General features: G+C 39.5%; 1 pseudogene across 1 annotated transcript; it reads right to left on the reverse strand.

Annotated features, from left to right (window-relative positions):
- Window positions 1–89: 89 nt before the first annotated feature.
- LOC144646952 (cartilage intermediate layer protein 2-like) lies at window positions 90–18,092 on the reverse strand (annotated as a pseudogene). The gene is made up of 11 exons (XR_013569495.1): window positions 17,467–18,092; window positions 16,638–16,772; window positions 14,585–14,617; window positions 13,334–13,468; window positions 13,072–13,146; window positions 11,280–11,414; window positions 10,691–10,888; window positions 7,655–7,760; window positions 5,859–6,007; window positions 2,912–4,949; window positions 90–584 (listed from the first exon to the last, which is right to left on the reverse strand). The product of XR_013569495.1 is annotated as a cartilage intermediate layer protein 2-like (transcript).

An 18,092-nucleotide genomic window follows, 5' to 3' on the forward strand; every position in this document is an offset into this window, starting at 1 on the left:
ATGTATTTATGGCAATGTAATTAAAGCTTTTTGTTGTTGATAGATTAATCTCCTAGGTCTTAGTATGATATACTATTAATGCCATCTTTTGTTTTTATTTGCTTAGTTTTTTTTCGCAGAAAGAAAAGGTTCCATGTTTAGTCAATCAAATTCCCGGTACTCATTGATTGATATTTCTGAGTGTAAGGCGGCGGTGTAAGGGCACAGCGTCCTGCCCCAAAACACATCACAATAATTCCGGCTTGAGCTTGAATCCGGACCCCTCGATCTGGAATCTAAAGCACTAAACACACCACCGACCCGTACTGAGCCTTTTTAGGATGTAATGGTTTGTAAAATGTTATGATCCAAAAAAGAGCCAGAAGGATAAAGAAAGTGTTTATCAAAAATATCGGTGAAACCTTTTTATTCCCTCCTTTATTATTAGCCAGTTGACTGAATCAATATATCGTTAAATGTTTTAAGTTATCATGTTTAATCGTCATTTTGCCTCCCCTAAATTTGTCAACAAAGCCCTTGTCCCTTTCTGCGTCGACTACGAAAAAGTTGGTCTGGGTGGTTGCGTGGTTGGTCTAGTTATGTTCCTGAAACGAAGAGAGAAACAACAATTGGTTAGCATTGTAGTATTGGTACCTTCAAGATTAGTTTCAAAGGAGCATATATATATATATATATATATATATATATTTATATAAAATATATTTACAGGGCTATGAAATGGTGGCGTACGCCCATAAACCTCTTCTTTGGTGTCAGTATTTACACTCGCCGGTGAATAAATTTAAAATGACTTTGCATTGCTGTGGCGGACTTCCCGCGAAAGGGTTTTTTATATGAGCTAGGAACTGGAAACTAGATACAAGGCCTGGTTACCCGAGTAACTTGTGACTCAGAAAAACATGTTCAAGCACAGGTGGCTAAAGCGTACAGTTAGAATTTGTATGGATTTTAAGTTGAGTGTAAAATGAGCGTTTGTATGGATTTGAAAATATGTTTAAAATATCTGCTTTTTCCTTTGAAAAGCTACAGATAAGCTTGAAACCTTAAATGGTGTGCTAATTTTGTCTTTTCAGTGCTTCGGAAAGCCATACGCAAGACACCAAGTAAGATTTCAAGCGTTATTGTAGCTTTTCATAGGAAAAAGGATATATTTTGAACTTAATTTCAAATCATACAAACGCTAATAATACGCTCAATTTTAAATCCATACAAACTCTTACAGTGTGCTTTGGTCACCTGTGGTTCGAGCAAATGATTTTTATAGGTAATCATACAATTTGAATGCAATTTGGAATTAATCAGCACGAATAAATTTTTCAAAGGCTAACCAAATTGTACGAGCCCGTGGGACGAGTGCAATTTGTAGTCGTTGAGAATTTACGAGTGCTGATTTATCTCAAATTGCACGAGAAAATCATGTGATTATACCAACACAAAAATTTCGCTGCCAGTGGATCAGAGACAAACAGGACGTTTTGGGTGGCTTACCTCGTTTTCTGATTCGTTGTTAAAACGTTACGGAGTTGCCAGGCTTTGTAAATCCAGATACTACTATAGAATTTTGAGGCTACCTGTCTTGCATTATCAGGTGCTTTTATCTTCATTCAGAATATACTGATAGGTATGGCCTAAAATATGCGTCTTCAAATCTGGCTTGTAATCTTCCTTCTTTACGAACTGTCGCGTAAGAAAAACCTCGATTGGAAGCTTTAATTAAGTAGTTCCGAAACGCCTCTCTAGATCTTGTACTGCACAAACGTCCAGTTGCTATAACGTTGGTTTATATGCTGATAACTTTCGTTAAATTGCCCCAACTTTGCATGAATCGATAAAAATTGATCTGTGTTTTGCTTTTTCCAAACCCTCCGACAGCGGCCGCCATTTTGTTTTTCCGCGCTTTCGGAACTTTCCTGTCAATCGATTTATTTCAACTTTCTGCACTCAATTTCAACTTTCTGCACTCAATTTCAACTTTCTGCATTCAATTTCAACTTTCTGCACTCAATTTTAACTTTCTGCACTCAATTTCAACTTTCTGTACTTGTTGGGATTAATGATCATTAATTGACGTGCTCTCAGCCAATGAGCAGGCAGAAATTTTTGCATGTGTATTATTAATAAAAAAACTAGACACTTTGATGAACTTCTTGTGGTTTAAACGAAACGATTAAGTTTAAAACTGAAAAAATTGTTGAGCTCGGCTACATATGCTTTGTCAAACTAAAGAAACCTTTTAAGGTTAAAAGCATTTTATAAAAGGCAAGTGTGGGAGAAGTCACACGAGCTGAATAACATCTTGATTTGTGAAAAAACATTGGCTGGAGCATGTTGCATGAGTCAACAACGGCAGTCCACACGAACGCAAAATTCATTTTCTTCAGTAGTTACTCACATCAGAAAAAAAATATTTTCTATCGGACTTCCTTCGTTGCAGGCTTCAATGCCGTGATTGGAACCTTCGTGTTTACCAATGGTTTCAGATGCTCTTATTGCGCAGCGATTGGGACAAACACCTCTCACTAAAGCTTGTTAATGTTATCCATCGGCCGTTTTCTTGCATGGTCAATGAATGAATGAATGGTATTGGTTCTTATATAGCGCATTTACAAAGTTCAATGCGCTTCACAATTAGAATTATGAGATGAGACCAGAAATCAGCACATCAGGCGCCTTTGGCAGCCGCTTTCCGTCCATGTGTATGATCTTACCCCACCACCCAACCCATAGATACAATGCCAGTTAGAATCAATAAAATCAAAGTGACATCCTAAATTTGTAAATTGCACATGTATAAGCTTGCACGTTTGACTGTCAGTGCGTGAAACTGCCTTGCTAAGGTTCTTACCATTGCCACATATTAAAATTGCTCGTGCACAGAGCAACTTAGCTACCCTAACTAGCTTTAACTAACCTGCAGTTAATTGTCACAGCGGGGTTTGTAGTTGTGGCAATTGCTGGTCCAGATTTGTAGAGGGTGTTTCCAGTGAGGCACCTGTTCTTGGCTACAGTTGAATCACCCAGGTACAGCCCTGCGGCGGCTCCTCCTAAAAAGATTCTTGGCTCACAGAAGTTGAGCTCACGACTAGTGGAATTATCTGGCGGTATACCACATTCCCATGGTAGCCAAGCCAGAAGGGCATTGAGGCTCATATTTTTGCAATCTCCTGTCAGTGTTAGGACCTGTAGGTGGGTTTCGTACGCTAGTGGCGGGAAATGAGAAACCGTTGCATCGGTACTCCAAGCACACTACGCCTGCCGAGCCAACCATTGCAGCCTTCTCCGCAGTGTAACCGTAATACACGTCAGGCTGACCAGGGGCTTTTCCGGTACTTTTAACATAGATTACTGAGTCGGGTTTCGGTCCGTTAACAAGCGCTTTGATGAAACAAATCTCACTCCGCCTTGTATTCCAGAAGGGGGATCGCTAGGATTTTTAATTCGAGGACTTTCCCAGTGAAACAGTTGGCTGGCATTGGCTCTTTGGAATTCAAACGCCAAGTCACCTGCTCGGTTCTGTAGACATCTTCCTCTCTCGTGTAACAGGTAGACTGGGCCTCTGTCATCTACTTTTGTAGAATTGAACTGAAATGACTGTTCGATAATCTGAGGGTTCACTGCTACAGAAAAGTTCATGGGTTGCTGTGGAATTAGGGGCACTCCATAAAGTTCTGCTCGCAGGATTGCTAGCTTGTCTCGTAAAGATAGCATGCACAGGATTCCACTGGCGGGAACGGTTTCTTGACGGTAAGAAGTAAATTGTTGGCTATTGTCGGTCAGTCCAATGCGAGTCACCACTGTACCTGGAGGAGCTTTAATTCGGACACGGCTGGCAACATTGACGTAATCCCAGTTAATGTTGTCCAAAGGAATATCTGGTGTAATTTCGCCCACAAGGAACATCCTTACTTGCCTTTTCAGCCCCGAGACTTCAGCATTTTGTTCAAGACGCAGCTTTCCAAACTTGACCCAACGGCCTGTTTTCTGGCTAAGGTACCAATGGTCGACTGTGACGCCTGGGGGTATATCCAACTTCCCAGCGTCTATTCGGACAGTGATGTTCTTGGCCAGTTTTAGCTGACGGCCGAAATCGTCAATGAAAACCTGCCTCAATATTCCCGCAGTTGCAAGCATCACCTCCTCTCCATTTTCGTCTATGGCTGAAAAATCACCCTGGGCTGCCGCCATGTCTGCTTCGTTTCTAGGATCGGTCAAAAAGATGAGTGCTCTGACATTGCCATTGTAGGTTGCACCGTCAGCACTAACGAAGCTATTTGAAGGAATGTTAATGTCGACAAAACTGGGTTTACCATCGGATCCATTAATAGGGATTCTCTGCTCCTCACTGGCTAGAAATTTCATTACAGGCGGCTTCTTTTGTAGCACGATGGTGTAGAATGACACTTGACCCTCATGAAGTGTAAATGCTTTTGTCGCGTCCATCGGACAATACATGTCCTCGACGCGACATATACTACTCGGCCCGATGATTCCTTGGAGCTTGCCTTTAATGGTCACGACCAGTCTCTGGGTGCCAGATTTGACAAAAATCATGAAATTTCCATCTGAGTCTATAAAACGCCCTCCTAAGTTATCTCCCACAGTTATCTCGGCTTGAGTAACCGGATTTCCGTCAGGATAGACTGTTCTTCCACGAATAATAATTCCTGGAACAGAGCAATTTGCACACGCGCAACTGGTGATTTTCTGAATGGTGAACGTCATGCCGTTATTACAGCTCACCGCGCTTTCAGACATAGCGTCAGGGCTGCAACACTTTCGAATGGATGCCTGCCCTCCGCAGCCACCCGCCTCTCCTCGCGTAACACATGGCTCATAGGAACAAATACCAACATTGACGCTGTTGCTCAAGCTGCTGTCTTCAATACAGCCTGGAGGCAAAGTTTCAACCTTTATCATGGGCATGGGGTCGCATGAATCGTTGCCACTGCCTGAAATTGTAAGTCAAAAAAGCTCGAACCAAATGTGGACTTAACCTAAAATCAATCAATCAATCAATCAATCAATCAATCAATCAATCAATCAATCAATCAATCAATCAATCAATCAATCAATCAATCATCAACCAACCGATCGATCGATCGATCGATTAGTCAGTCAGTCAGTCAGTCAGTCAGTCAACCAATAAATTAATCAGTCAATCAGTCATTCAGTCGGACAATCAATCAATCAATCAATCAATCAATCAATCAATCAATCAATCAATCAATCAATCAATCATCAAAATACATCATTTAAAAATAGATTAAATATTAAATATTTGCTAGACTCTACACCTTTTCTGGGTATGCGAACAGGTCCAAAGCAGAGGGAGAACATTTTCCGTTATATATTTTATTGCCACTGAAATGAAATTTTGCTACTAAAATGAAAAGCCGTCAACAGAAGCCATATTTTCAAAGTACTGTCTCAAGTTAAGAATTTCACAGATATTTTTGTTCTCAGTTCTCAGTTTAGAATTAAGGTATGACCTAAATTGTATTTTTGCTCTGCCAAAAAGAGTCATCTTTAATATATCTGTTTACTCATTTTATAAACTGGTAATCATCTTGCCAGCAACGAACGTTGTTATCAGCTTTCAAGCATGCAAAGTGGTATTGTGGCTCACAAATAGTCGTAGAAATAACCGAATAAATGCCGATTATATTTGTCCCACCCAAACCGTAGTGCAAACATTAGCGAGAATTAGGCTCCGGCAGATAATTCGTCAGCATGCGTCGTGTTACATACAGAAACCCTTCATGAAAACCGCTAAGTTAAGTCAATATTCAGTAAAAGATCGATCAGGTTCCGACGAAAAAAATATACTCAATACTTAACATTGCCATTTTACATCTTACCAGGAATCACTTTAAGATTTGCATCACTGGAGAATATCAATCCAAAGTCATTTGTTGCACGACATCTATATGAGCCAGAATCATTTGACGATAAACTGGTAAGACGTAGGCTGGTGTTTGACTCCTGCAAAGGTGCGCCTTCATGAAACCTTAAAAAGAATATGTTCAAAGAAAAAGAACCATAAGTTAAGGTTACTTAATTCATTAATTTCTCTTTTGGCTTGCGGTTTTGTTCGTGCAATAGTGATACAACTGTGATAATTTGCTATAATAATAATAATAATAATAATAATAATAATAATAGAAATAAGTCGACGTTTCGCCATCATTTTCATGCCATTATCAAGACTGAAGTAACATTAAATGTATATGTATATGTTTTACAAAATCTCTTCTAATAATAATAATAATAATAATAATAATAATAATAATAAAAATAATAATAAGGGAATAAAATGACTTTTTGAGGGAATATTGTTTATTTGCGCCCACGTAGTGTCATTTGTGGCCCGAGGGAGCAAATAAACAATATTCCCGAAAAAAGTCATTTTATTATCATTATTATCAATAAACAAGGCCAAATAACATCCAGATAGGTAACACATTTAGTTTAATGAAGTTAATAACATCATGATTTTCAATTCAAATAACACAAGTACTTCGTCGCAATGTAAATTATATACGATACAACTGAGGCCTATATCTTATTGTGTAATTGTAGTCTAAAGAGCTAGCTGCAGTGTCTCTGAAAATAATAATTAAGCAATGGGTTGATTCATGGATAATAATTCTTTACAAACTTACATTTTCCGATTGAACTTCGCGTAAAATTCCTGCAACTGCTTTAGCTAAATTAGCTCGACCTGAGATACACAATTCAAGTGAACGATGTTTCGTTTCTCGCAAGACAACAAGGAGTCTGATTTTTTTTCTGTATTTTGTCCCATTTACAACAAATAGACTTTGATTTTTCCTTGGCAAAAAACTGTTCGAGACTCTTGCTGTACGCGTACGCACCTGAATGGTTTTCCCGCTTCAGCGACGCTGATTGGTTAAAGTTAATCGAATGATGAACTGAGAACCAATCAGCTACAGGGCCGTTAATGCATTAACAGCCCGCTAGGAGTCATTTGCGGCCCGCAAAGCGCGTGTTTTCAATAGGGCGGTTTTCAATTTTGCCGCGTGTATTGATAATAATAATAAATAACAATAACTTTATTTCAAACAATCATCAAAAAATACAAGCATCGATAAAAAGATTAAGAATTAAAAAGCAGCTGGCATCCTGATATAAAATAATAATAATAATAATAATAATAATAATAATAATTTAATTTCAATATCACAATAATCATTAAAAAATGTACACACATCTTATATCTTAATACTAATATTGCGCAAATTAATCGGTTGGTTATAATTGGAAATAATAAGCGCGTTAAGAAGCTTTTACAGTTTTACGTACATTTATTTGCAAATATCCCAACCAATATTACTTGGATGAACATGAAACTAAAATCAGGACTGTGTACTTCATGCCGTCTTGCACCAAGATACTTGTGTGACTTGATCACTACTATCAAAGAACGTTCCAGTTTATTCTTTAAACATTCAAGTCTAAAACTAGAAAGATTTTAAAGGACCGTGCTCGTCTGCGGCCCTAATCTATGAAACGAAATTTTAAACCGACAGTAACATGAATTTTATTTCGGAAAGGGAATTGTGCTACAATTTTTACAATGTTTGCATCCTATTCTCAAAATGGCGCAATTAAATGTAAACTGCAATACACATACCATTGATACGTAAGGGGAGGTTCTCCCTCCGCCTCGCAGCATAGTGTGACGTCATCGCCTTCCAAACCCGCTGAGTCTTGAGGATGCCGGGTGATGGATAGTTCCACTATAAAGCAAAAAAAGTAGAAAATCACGAACTGCCAGGGAAGAAATCTAGAAGAAAAGATGTTTTCTGAGTGAACAACACTCACAACTTCTGTCTCCTCTCAGGTGTTTAAACGACTACGCATACTCTTATGGAAAACCCTGGAAGGAGACAGGCGAGAGGTGAGTTTGGGAGGGAGGGGGGGGGGGGTTGATGTGAACATGCATTCATACTAATGTTACAGAAACTGTGGATATGCGCTGGAACTGACTCCACTTCAATCTTGCACAGTCTAATGTAGATTGAGGAAGACCTGACCAGGTACCTTGTTAGAAAGACAGAATGACGGACAGAAAGATGGATAGACAGCCAGACAGACAGTCAGCCAGACAGCCAGACGGACAGACAAAGACAGACAGACAGAAAGACAGACAGACTGCCAGACGGACAGACAAAGACAGACAGACAGACAGACTTCCAGACGGACAGACAAAGACAGACAGACAGAAAGACAGACAGACGGGCTGACGGATCGATGGTGTACAAACAGACAGACGGAAGGTGTCGCCACTTTTACTGATACACAATCCTTACCTTGATTTTGGGCTAAATCCTCTTAATACGTGGACAAAATCAGGTTTTACTTTTTATGAGGAATAGAAAGATTATATTTTAAAATATAAAAATGGTTTAAACAGATCTAAAAATATAAAAGGATGCTCTAAATTTTCGATCGCCTTCTGCGGTCTTCTTCAGAGAATGATGAATTTTGCAAGGTTCGCAGAATTCTAATAAGTTGCATTGACGTTATTGTTCGTTGCCCCCCTGGGGAGCAACTAGCGATGCGTAAACCCTTGGGAAGGGCGCTCTTTCGTTTATAGTGTTTTTGTCGAGGAAAAAATGTAAAGACTCCAGAAACAGTCTTTTGTTCTTGCTGCTTACACCTGTTTCAAGAATTTCGGCGTAACTTGGATGTATGTCGTGGCCGATTTCTTCATGTTGTTTAATCGCGGAGTTGATATTTCCGTTTGTTCCGGGCTTGTGTTCGGCTCCTCGCGATTTCCAGCTTCTTTTGCTTTCCCCAACGTATGCAAATGAGCATGTCCTGCAAGTCAATTCCTTTCAACCGCTCTTTATTCGGTCGGTCCTTGGGCTTTTTGAAGATATTTTGTAACGTTCGTACTGGTTTAAACGCTGTCTTGATGTTTTCGCGGTTCAAAATCCGTCGAACGCGCTCCGACACTCCTTTCACATACGGGATGGACGTGTATGCCTTCGGATTTTCCTGGGTTCTTGGTTGCGTGTTTGTTTTGTTTGATTCGTCAGCTGACTTGATGAAGCTCTCGGGATAACCGTTAGCTTTTAAGTCATTAATAACGCATTGTTTCTCGTTTTGTCTTTGCGCGGTTGTTGATGGAATGCACTTAGCTCGGTCCATTAGAGTCTTAATGACAGCTCTCTTGCTTTGCGCTGGGCTGTGTGAATGGAAGTCTAAATACTTGCTCGTATGTGTGGTCTTGCGGTATACACCCACCTCGATCCTACCATCCTCATTAACGGTGTTGTTGGTGTCCAGGAAGGCTATGCTGTTCTTGCCCATAGTTGTTGTAGGCATCTCCACTGTAAACTGAATGTTGGCGTTTATCGAGTTTAAGTGGCTGTGAAAAGCTTCAACACCGTCCCTCTTAATGCACGCATTCGAATCATCGACATAGCGGCGCCACCACTTTAGTTGAACGGGCGAAGTTTCTAACGCTTTCTCTTCAACTTCTTGCATTACAAGCTCTGCGATCACCGCACTGGCTGGCGATCCTATGGCACATCCCGAGACCTGGTGGTATTGGGTTCCCTCGAATACAAAATAACTGTTGTGCAGCAAAAAGGAGAGTAGATCCAGGACCTGGCCTTTAGTCAGCTGTGTGTGACTTCTCCAATCGTCAGATCCCTCGAGTTTTCGCTGAACGATATCTATAGCCATGTCGATTGGTATGGAGGTGAATAGTGAAACCACGTCAAACGATACGACCAGCTCGTCATCAGCCACTTCCTGGTCACTTACAAACTCTGCAAACTGTTTAGCGTTCTTGACAGAATATTCGGTTTCATTCACGAGGTGCTTCAGAAGGGAGGCCAGATACTTTGATAGTTCGTAGGTCGGCGGGCCAATACAGCTGTTTATGGGCCTCAGTGGTATTCGCGTTTCTGTGTTTTCCGGGAGAGTGAAATGATCGTCCATTTGTTTAAGTTTCACTTTGTGGATCTTAGGCAAACCGTAAAACGACGCTGGTGTGGAATCTGAGGGGCGTAGTTTCCAGTACTCTGTTTCACTGAGGTTCCCGAGTTTCTTGAGGTCCAAGAATTTTCTCTGTAGCTCAAGCTCCGTTTTCGAAGTCGGATTGCGCCTTTTGTCGGTGATTGGCATATAGACGTTCTGATCTTGCAACATCTCCTGGACCTGGTTATGATAGTCAGTTTTGTTCATGACAACTGTACAGTTCCCTTTGTCCGCTCTGATGATCACGATGTTTTCGTCACTCTTTAGGTCTTTAAGTGCTCTCCGTACTTCGCTTGTGAGGTTTTGTTGTTTTGGTGGTTTAGCCTGCTTCAGAACTCCGTAAATCTCCGCTCTAGTGGCGTCTTGTTAAGATTATATATCAAGATTATATATTAAAGGCCGTTTGAGAATGGAAGCCATCTGAATACAAATCCTCTATTTCCACAGACATTTGTCAGGATAAAAAGAAAGAAAAAAAGGCGCTACTCTGTCATATTTAAAGCTTACTATATTAATAATTGCAGTCAAACCAAATCTCCAAGTTTACCAAACCAAATCTCTAAGTTTACCAAATCTCCAAGTTTACCAAATTTGGAGATTGGTAAACATCATGAATATAATTATTTTGGGACTATATGGGTAAAAAGCAAGTTGCATAGACCATTCAAAAGCTCACCTGGCGGAGGAGGTGGCGTAGTGGGCAGGGGTGGCGCAGACGACAGAGATAGCATAGTCGTTGGGGATGGCGTAGTCATCGGGGGTGACGTAGTCGTCGGGGGAGGCCTAGTCGTCGGTGATGGCGTAGCACGCAGGGATGGCGTGGTCGTCGGGGATGGCGTGGTCGTGGTCGTCGGAGGTAACGTCGTTGGTGGTACTGAAAAAGAAATTCAAAAAAAGATATTTGGAAAGCAAATTTGGGTGAATTATGGATGTTTAAAGGAACTCAGTCACGGACTCATTTTGAAAAAAATGGCAAGTTTTTCCAATTTGTCAGTCGTAATCCGTCTTAATCTTCGTCAGACGAAACCATCCATGGTTATTTTCGGATTTTGATTACTCCTTTGTTGTTTTCCAACATTACACAAGTATTATTTTGAGGTTTCCTTCAATTTGGAAGTAATCAGAAAAATGACTTAAAATATCGTGACAATGCTGACCATGTCCCTTTAACGTTTATTTTGCACAAGCCCTTATCGACACTTATGTACACGATAAACTAGATTAAAGCTGTTTGGAGGGGAAAGATAGTCAGTTATTCTACTTACACTGACAGATTCCACAGGTAAGGTTACAGTTTTCCCTCATGAAAGCTAATATTATCATGTCGCTGCTATCACACCAACCAAATGCTTTATAACCAGCACAACTGAGAGGTTCGTCCAGCTCTTCTGCGGTGCATACTGAGGAGTAAATATTAACAGTACCACGATAAATAAAAATAACTTTTTAATTGGATTAATGAGTTCTCTGTCATATTTATAGCTTGCTCTTCAAAATAACTGCTTCTTTTGCAGTCGAAATTTGGAAATTGACATCATTGCGGGCCCAAGAGAGTTCCGCAACCGTAGTCTTGACAGTGACCAGCGGATTGCGTATCATGCGTGCGCGCCACGGCCGCTCAAAAGCGGAAGTTGAATTTCTTCTTCCATTAAGAACGATCAGAATTCAAAAAAATATGTCAATCACAACAACACGTGTGTCAACCGGAAGTTGACATTTTTGTTCTTCCTGATCCACCAAGAATGATAGTGCAATCACAGCAGTTTATCACGTGAAATTGGGGCCTCTGTCAATCACCTCTATCACGATGAAGCTTGCAGAAGGTCGCCCGAGAACTGAGAAAATTGCCTCGATGTTAACAAAAGCAAAGCGTATAATTCGAGGATTTTTGTTTCCAATTTAAGCAAACTTTTCTGCATAGGTTTTGCAGAATGATCATAACTTGCTGTTTTGCTCATGTATGACAATGGAGGATCATTTGCTTGTGCTTTGGGCTTGCACAAAATGGAATTACTGTCTTTTTAAAGCAAAGAAATCATTGGAACAGACTGTACAGCCGTACTTGAAGGATTCCACGTGCACAGTTTCGCGTCTGGACAACGTTTCGACCTCTAAAACAATAGCTACACTTGTAAAATACACGTGTAAATGTTTTATTGAAGTGACCCCGGAATAAGCTATCGTCCTATCAAACAGTAATGAGTACTCGTGACGTGTGTGCTGAGCGTATTCATTGTGTGCAATGCGGGATGATCGGTGTTTTCACAAGAAGGAAAGTTCGGTTTTTCTCGCGAATGGCGTAACGTAAAAAAAGTTCACAGGAAATCTCGCTGTAATGTTATCAAAATGGAGTTTTTTTATACATCGCATGAATAAATATAACAATTTTACGTTTTTTTATATTTGAGAAACAATTCGCTGTGAGTAATCTTCATTCATTTGGGAATGTTCTTGAAACTGTAGCCACTTATAACTCTTCCTTTTTTAGACATTGCTACTTTAAAGTTTGCGCTATAAAAATGTTTGCTTGGAACTTGCTTCTGGTTCAATCTCAAGTGTTCAAACTCACTCGAGTACCTCCACTTCCCATGGCTCATATCCTCTCCTTCCAAGCCCCTCAAAAGACTATTCTTGCAGTCTATCTAGGCCCGCACTTTCTAACCTGGAAGGCGCGGTGGCCTAATGGTTAGCGCGCTCGACTCCGATTCGAACGGCCCGGGTTCCGCGCGAGCTCGTTGTGTTCTTGGGCAAGACACTTAACTCTTATAGTGCCTCTCTCCACCCAGGTGTATAAATGGGTGCCGGCGAATTTACTGCTGTGGGATAACCCTGCGATGGGTTATCCCCCAGCTAGCATCCCATCCACGGGGGAGTAGCAATACTCCTAGTTGCTTAATACTACAGAAACCGGGATAAGTTCCGGCTGTATGGGCCACTTGGCTCGGACACAGAGTTAACCTTTTTTTACTTTCTAACCTGTGGTTACCCTTAGTTTATAATACTACTTTGGGATTATATGGCTAAAAAGCAAGTTGCATACACCATTCAAAAGCTCACCTGGCAAAGGAGGTGGCGGGGATGGTGTAGTTGTCGGGGTTGGTGTTGTCGTCGGCGGTAGCGTCGTCGGTGGAACTGAAAAAGATTTTTTTTTTCGGAAAGCAAACTTGGTTGAATTATAGGTGTTAAACGTTTATGAAACACAAACCCTTATCGACCCTTAGGTGCAATATAATAAAGCGAGGTTGTTTGGTAGCTGTTTGAAGGGGAAAGGGAGTCAGTTAATCCTATAGGATCTTTGACACCCTAATATTCTACTCACCTTGACAGATTCCACAGGTAAGGTTACAATTTGCCCTCATGAAAGCTAATATTACCACGTCGTTGCTATCACACCAACCAAATGCTTTATAACCAGGACAACTGAGAGATTCGTCCAACTCTTCTGGGGTACATACTGAGGAGTAAATATAACATCATTAATAGCGGAGCTGCAGCCCGCGAATCGCGCCAGCGTAGCACCATGGGTAAGGATTTTTGGTAAAACCATCAGGGCGAAAAAGAAAAAATTTGGATGTCACGTGAGCGTACGACCGACCATACGGACTCTTGAGGACAACTGAGAGGTTCGTCCAGCTCTTCTGGGGTGCATACTAAGGCGTAAATATATGTAGCACAATAATTAAAAAAAAAATGTCTTTTTAATTTGATTGATGAGAAGCTTCTGTCATGTTTATAGGTTGTTCTTTTAAAAAGGCGAGAGATTGATTGGTTCTTCCATTCTCTCAGGATAGAACACAATCGGGCCTGCTTTCACAGAATGATCTATAAAAGCTTTTTCGACACTTTCTCTCGCACTTAAGCTGGTGTAGGCATTATTTCAACAATAACGTTTAATAACCTTAAATTATAAAAAAAAACTATTTTGATGTTAAAGGCCGTTGTTTAGTAAGCGACGTAAATGCAAGCGAAAATGAAAACATAACGTAATCTTGAATACAAAAAAGCAAATAACTAGAAATTTCTTTTGTATGCAAAAGAAGTAGTAAAACACTACGGTGCTTCCCAGCCAGCAGCTCCAATGCTGGATCCAGCTTGGAAGTCGTCAGGAGGAACCATGGCAGACAGTTTCGGCCCCTACTCCTCGACTGCCTTCTGCCATGGCGGGGCCCCTCCCTAAGGAGGCTTCACAAGAGCTGGTGCTGGCTGGGACATGAGTTAAAAAGAAAATAAAAAAGCTAGCGGAGCCACACTTTGTCATCACGCTTTAGCCAGATAAACTAATACTAACGAAATTCAAAAGGATTAAAGGAGCAATGTGACAATATTTTCAAGTCATCTTCAAACATGTGTGATACAGGAAACCCCAAAATAATAGTTTTCTAAAATAGAAAAAAAAATAGAAGTAATAAAACGCAAAAATAACCAAGAATGGTGTCGACGGACGAAGATTAAGATGGATTACAAATGACAAACCTAAAAAAAATTGTCATCTTTTCAAGATGCGTACGTTGTCCGTGACGTAGCTAATTTTAGTCGGTTAATCGTACAACGCTGAAAGCTAAAAACTCACTCGGTGGTGGTGGTGGTGTCGTTGGTGCTGGAGCTAAAATAAATACAAAAAATAGTTTTGTCAGAAAAGCAAAAAAACGAAAAATAAGCTAAATAGATAAATAACATCAAACGTTTAGCGTGAGAGCAACTAGACGTTTACATTGTTGTAAAATGGGCCTTACTGATTTTTACTGATCTAGTCTTAAGAAAATCCATTATTTTACAGTTTGTCAGATTTTTAATCTCTATTTTTAGAATTTTTATTGCATATGAATTTTTATATTTTTAATTTTTCAATTGTATATAGTTGTAATTTTTAACTTGAAGGCCACTCGCTTATCAGTTGTTGTTGTTGTTCTTGAATATAATTAATATATCAAAAATGTAGCCAAATAGCAAATTTAAACTGAAGATGACACAAATCATGCTGAAACCTGTCTTTAAAAAATTCTCTTGTGTTTACTTTTAACTTGCTATTTTTATAATACTTGCAAAAAAGTGTGATTCCCAAAATAGAAATAACTTAGGAACAACAAATTCGGCATTTATTGTAGAAGTTTGAAGGAAATTACTCTAAAAAAGAACTCATTTGGATCTGAGGTTGATTAAAAATGGCGAGGATGCAAATGAATTTTTGTCTGAAAAAATTTGACAACGCGACAGTTTGAATTGAGACAGACATTTGCAAAATCCCTGTAATTAGTTGAAATCGAAATATATCTTTAAGGTAAAAATAATAATGTATTTCGAATCTGTCCTATCTTTGTCGTTTTTAATCATTAAAAAGTAGTCTAAGCAAAAGAAAAATACCGTTTTCCATTTTCAAATATCTCTTTTTTACGGGGATATTCAGGTATATAAGGTATATGCCAATTTTGCGAAATGATGACGTCATACCCTCATGCAACCAAATTTTGATCAATTATGAAGAAAAATATATCTTAGCTTATTTGTATCAGAAATAATCTAGTAGAGTAACACTCTTCTAGACGTGCAAACGAACCTGTTGCCATGGCAACATACTGTGTGCCAGACTTCTCCAAAGTTGAAGGTGTCTCGCCAGTTTTGGCATTCCATTTTAATATTTGCCAGTGATGCCCTATCTGCATGATCTAGCAAGCATATAAAGGTGTTAGGTCGACTTCGTGGCCTGGTTTAATTTTTCCGTGCTAAAAATCACTTAAATATTGAAAATGGGTTGGAGGTGACTGGGAAAGAGTGAGTTGCTATGTTGTGCCATAGCATGTCTCCAGTAGAACTATAAGTCTACTAAGTTTAAATGGTCTATGCTGAAAAGTGACCGAGAGAGCTCTATTTATATACTCGTTATTAAATTGGGTTGAGTATTTAACATAATTTTAAAGCTACAATATCTCCGAAACTACTACAGATATTTAAAAAACGGAAAACGCAATTTTAAATCTTTCTTGAAATTCTCTATGATATCTTTAATATTGCAAGGGGAATAAATTTGGTGAAAGTAGCACCTTAAGAGAAATGTGACCTTCTCCTTGTGTTCCAAGTTTTTTCAAGCTCTCTCAAATTCTCATAAGCTCATAACTCTATGGAATTAAGAATAAAGGGGCTTCTCTCCTTTCATAAAACCAGCGATGGAATTTTTTTCTAAATTTTATAATTTTTATGCTTAGGCATTTGTCATGCATTGAAATCATTTACTATATTTAGCCAACCAGAACGTATGTCATGTATACTATATTAACAGTAACCATATAACATCCTCTGGCACTCAAAATGACCAAAGTAGTTCAAACGTTATCTTTGACACGCCGACCCGGTTCTATACTACCTAAGGGTTTTTACAGCTCATATTGCATGTGAAATGTTAAAAGATTAAAAAGTTCTACTTCTAATAACGGACACAAGACTTCCATGTTATATTTTTTCTTTAAGTTTCCAAATAAGAGGAAATGTTGAATATTGCTTGTATCTTTGAAAATTCTGGAGCAGGTCCTCAAGCAGATCTTTGCTATAAATTACTGATTTTGAAGGCTAGTAGCCCGTGGCTACCAAACCTTTCAAGTAAAGGCGTTTTAATTTTGATTTTAACTTACGTTGACACATTCCACAGGTAAGGTTACAATTTTCCCTCATGAAAGCTAATATTACCACGTCGTTGCTATCACACCAACCAAATGCTTTATAACCAGGACAACTGAGAGGTTCGTCCAGCTCTTCTGCGGTGCATACTGAGGAGTAAATATAAGTACCACAACAAATAAAAATAGCTTTTCAATTTGAAAACAGAGAGGAACAATTAGTGGCTTTTTATCTGACAGACAATATATTCAAGAGATGTCTGATAATGATCTTAAGCACAGTATAAGATCCACAGAGGGAACTAAGATCCTAAAAAGGGAGGGGGGAGAGGGAGAGGGTTGTACTCGCTATAGTGGACTATACGGGCAGACTTCTACCGAGAATGGTACCTTTTTCGTGTTGAAGATATATAAAAGGTTAGGGATTTCAATATTATTCAATTAAAAAATATTAAGAAAAGAGATACCGTATCTTTTCTGTAGGTATGTGAAAGGGGTGCCATTTTCCTATCGTAGGTAACGAAAAAGTTACGTTTTCTACCGAAAATGGTATATGGAAGAGTAAGGGATTACACCTCGGAGAGGAACCTCTCCGTATAGAATGTATTTGAATGCCCCCCCCCCCCCCGGATTAAGACTGTGAGACAACATCTTCACACGAAAACAAATAGCGATTGAAAAACTCACCCCTAAGAGCTGGAGGGACTCAAACGAAAAATAAAAAAACAAAAAAACATGAATATTAATTAATTTGAAACATATATAGAATAAATGGCAATAACAATTGCAAAAGGATGTGGGATAAAATCACACAAGTACAGAACTCTATCTGAAAAACACTCACGCTGACGTTTTTCGACCTGATATTTGTCCAAGGTGATTTCGTCAGGAAGCTCTGGAAAGGAATTCCATGAGGCAACATCACATGCCACTTGGAATGCGACGAGAAAGAAAACAACACAGAACACGTACATTGCACTCTGTTGAGAAAGAATGAAAGGAGTAAAGAACATCGTTGAAATTAAGCAAATAAACCGTTTTGTGGTCTTTTGTTAAACGAAAAACCGCCGGGGACGATACAGGATTTTTCTTAGGAGGGGGTGCACCACTAAGGGATAGTAAAGTAAATGCGAAGAAGAAAGACAACTCGAGGAGGAGGAGGGTGGGGGGACGCACCCCCTGCACCCTTCCACTAGATCCACCCCTGACCGTTGTAGGACTGATTAATTTTGAAGGAAAATATTAAAAAGCTACTCTCAAAGTTGCTAGCTATCACCTCATCTTTCATAAGTCGTTTTTTCATTTGTTTTAAGGCCTCAAGGTACTCATACCCCATTTCTATCCAACATGTTGTATTACTCAACGAGATCTACTTAGCTTAGTTTTCGGCAGCTCCTTAATACTCGGTTCAACCGATTGTTCAACATTTTTTTTTTCAATCAATAAGGAACCAAAAACTGATTCACAGAA

Source organism: Oculina patagonica, chromosome 3 (genome assembly GCF_052425735.1).
Source record: "Oculina patagonica isolate OP01 chromosome 3, crgOcupat, whole genome shotgun sequence".
Lineage (NCBI taxonomy): Eukaryota > Metazoa > Cnidaria > Anthozoa > Scleractinia > Oculinidae > Oculina > Oculina patagonica.